Source organism: Amphimedon queenslandica, unplaced genomic scaffold (genome assembly GCF_000090795.2).
Source record: "Amphimedon queenslandica unplaced genomic scaffold, v1.1 AMPQUscaffold_11820, whole genome shotgun sequence".
NCBI classification, from domain to species: domain Eukaryota; kingdom Metazoa; phylum Porifera; class Demospongiae; order Haplosclerida; family Niphatidae; genus Amphimedon; species Amphimedon queenslandica.
The window spans coordinates 1-3,340 of record NW_003547940.1 but is presented as its reverse complement, the minus strand read 5'-3'; the positions used below and the strand labels follow the sequence as shown (position 1 = coordinate 3,340).

The 3,340-nt window shown below is 38.4% G+C and overlaps 2 long non-coding RNA genes across 3 annotated transcripts; one reads left to right on the top strand and one right to left on the bottom strand.

Annotated features, from left to right (window-relative positions):
• Window positions 1-963: 963 nt before the first annotated feature.
• Window positions 964-1,697, top strand: LOC109588835 (uncharacterized). Of its 2 annotated transcripts, none has more exons than XR_002188387.1 (2): window positions 964-1,210; window positions 1,382-1,697. It is a non-coding gene; the product is annotated as an uncharacterized LOC109588835 (long non-coding RNA). The 2 variants fall into 2 exon arrangements; XR_002188386.1 differs by having other exon boundaries at window positions 1,281-1,697.
• A 1,141-nt stretch (window positions 1,698-2,838) lies between these two features.
• LOC109588836 (uncharacterized) lies at window positions 2,839-3,331 on the bottom strand. Its single transcript, XR_002188388.1, has 2 exons — window positions 3,212-3,331; window positions 2,839-3,127 (listed from the first exon to the last, which is right to left on the bottom strand). It is a non-coding gene; the product is annotated as an uncharacterized LOC109588836 (long non-coding RNA).
• Between the last annotated feature and the right edge of the window lie 9 nt (window positions 3,332-3,340).

The window sequence follows — 3,340 nt, the reverse complement described above, 5'->3', positions numbered from 1 at the left end:
CGTGTGTGTTGGATCATTACATGAGGTATAAGTAAACTTTCCATACATTGTTTATTATTTAGGACATGTACATGTAATTATACCACTCACAACATTCACTGTTCAAATGCAAGTAAAATCTTATGTATGGAATTTCATTGAGGATTAAAATAAAGAAGACAACCCCATAAAAGAGGTGTGGCTAAGAACCATTAATATTAATTAATTAATAGATAATAATACCATTATGGTTAGTATATGTACCAAACCATTCATCCCCCTCTCCCCTCTCTTGATCATATCAAAATCAACAAACATTGGAGCATCTAAACTATCAAGATCCATGACTGGGCTTGAGCTCTTTCAGAGTATCTGGATAAAGAATAGAAACGCCTTTTAAATGAGGTTCCCACGAGTTCTGAGGCTTTGAACTACAATAGAACAAAAGTTAAACGTTTCAAGTGAAGGTAGGCTCGAGTTCTGTCCAGTTCTATGGAGTTCTGTCTAGGTTCAAGTCAAGTCAATCCAAGAGTCAATCAACTTCAATGGCGCCTTCTAAAATTAAAATAATTTACTGCGCATGCGCAATGGATCAGAGCTTCCGACTATGGGAGGGGCTGGTTCCAAAACGATCTACCATAGATATTAAGGGCAATCATTATAATCTATTGCGAGACTAATCTCTGCAGACTTGCAACCTCTGCAATAAAGGCAGAGGCGTATTTGGGGGGGGGGGCTGAGGGGGCTTGAGCACCCCCCTCAGGGCTGGGCATCACTACCAAGCCTCTTAACAAAGTTATCTAGCCCCCTTATTATGATTTCAGCAGTTTCCAGTGCTTTAAGGAGCAATCAGAAGTACCAGTAACATTAGTCTCGCAAGCCAGACCCTTCCCGCCTACAGTCATTTGGGTGGACTGTAGGCGGGAAGGGTCTGGCTTGCAAGACTACAGTAACATGGCAGTATGCTTGAAATGATCTTGGCCCCACCCGTAATCATAGATATACAAACACATGGATTGGAAACGGCCCGGTATCACGTGATCATTTCATTAACATTTCAATGGGAGAGGCTACAACTGGAAAAAAACCTAGGCGTGTTACGGGTTAAAAATAGATAGTCAGGGATATTCTTCAGAAAAGTCTTGAGAAAATCAACTGTCTAATGACTTTTTAAGATTTGAGAAGTCTTCGGGCTAGGAAAACTTTGGATGCATAAAGTTCTCTTTTGAAGGTATTTTATGAACTGGTACTATGTGGAATGTATCCATTTTAGTGTATTTGAGATCTTATTCTCCCTCCAGCTTCTACCTTGATATCACAACAGCTATTATGATGAGATGTGTGGATTGATGTGGCTATTATCCAATGTACTGAGAGTTTTTTATCTTAATTTCTCGCTTAGGCTGTGTTTTATTGAGGAATCATGAATAATCGGACCCACGGTGGAATTTCTTCCTCTCGCAACTTCATGACAACTAATGAAGAAAATCTGTAGTATTAATATGGTTCCCTAAGAAACTCTCCAATGTAATGAGCTACAATGAAGTGACTGTGTTGTTCCTGTGGATATTTTTAAGGCTGTTTCTGCCATGAAGAATACTGCCATTTATTGATCATTTTTAATAAACTTACTATGCATGCAACTTTTATTTGATAGTGTTTACATTATAGAATTGTTATCAAGTGTCAGTGATACTCTAGAGTCAAGAAATATTCAATAAACAGGATTTGTAATTTTACATCTGTAAGGCAGCCATTTTGATCCCGTTATTCCCATAACAAGCCTTGTGTTAAAAATATCCGACCATTTCCAATCCATGTGTTTGTATATCTATGCCGTAATTGACGAAAATGTAGGAAAAGGCCGTTTTACCGCCGTAAAAGTGGGTGTGGCCAAAATCGCGGGACGCTTCGTGTGCCCTCAGCACCCCCCTTTTCCAATGGACCTTGTGCATCGAACGTTCTAATTAACACGCACCTCTCAACTGGACTTACTGGAGTAAGATGGCGGATGTTTTGGTGAACAGGCAGGCTCAACATTTTCCTCTTTTATCGAGTCATCTTTACTGTAGGAGCCACTTTGAGCTCTCTTTTTGTTTCATCACACTCTTTTTATTTCTCCTGTAAGCTTTTTGGTTGTTGTTTTGGATTTTTAAGCAGTTTTTCATAGGCCTATTCTCACCCTTTGCAATTCCCGTTTTGGTAAATTTTGCTTCCAGGAGCCAGGGCGCTTGCCCCTCCATTGCTATGAAGACGGAAGTGTATTCACCTGAGTCCTATGACTAATGTCTATCATCAGACTTAGTCTCAGTTCATCAGGACAAGGTACGGTGGAATAACTCACTCAGTTGTCATGTTGCAGCTGGAGTGTTGATGATATAGCCATCTTTTCACTTCTTAAAACTATAGGATTGGTCTTTATTCACAAGTAAGAATCACTCCGAGGATCATAAGTGTGCTGGAATAGCTGTGCATCAAGTAACTAGCTGTTAATAGTGATGTCTAGTATGAAGTAAAACGCTACCATCATTACATGATTTTTAATGTTAATATAAATGTTAATTACAACAGTTGTCTTTGTTAACGGCCAGACAGTTTTAAATTACCGTAGGGCGCCTTTTTTTTTAGGGCTATAAATTTCACTGATTTCGTGATTTTTAATAAGATTTGCAAAAATTACTTTTGCGAAAATCAAATTAATACGGTACAAGATGGCAGACGGCATAAATTCGCAAAAATTAAATCCGCGAAATAAAAATCCACGAAATTTATAGCCCTCAAAAAAAAGGTGCCCTACGGTATCGTGTATGTATTATGTATATACTCTTTATAATAAAATATCTGTAAATACAAGAGGTGTCATGTATACAAATGTAATGTAGTGATAAAAACAATAATAACTGTAGCAACAATGCCAATTATGTTTTTGATAATTATAAATATCAAATAAAACTGTCAAGAGAGGATACAAATGGTGACAAGCCACAAACGAGTACTAAATGTGATGATTCTTCTCTGCAAGTATTGGATAGTGACACAGACTTTAATATCACATTAAATGCTCCTACAGTACAACCAGTGAATTTACAGATAAAGAATGAGAGCCAGAGAGTTCTTGCATCCCTCGACTATCCATAAAAGAGCCATCCTATAGTTTTAAGAAGTGAAAAGATGGCCATATCATCAACACTCCAGCTGCAACATGACAACTGAGTGAGTTATTCCACCGTACCTTGTCCTGATGAACTGAGACTAAGTCTGATGATAGACATTAGTCATAGGACTCAGGTGAATACACTTCCGTCTTCATAGCAATGGAGGGGCAAGCGCCCTGGCTCCTGGAAGCAAAATTTACCAAAAC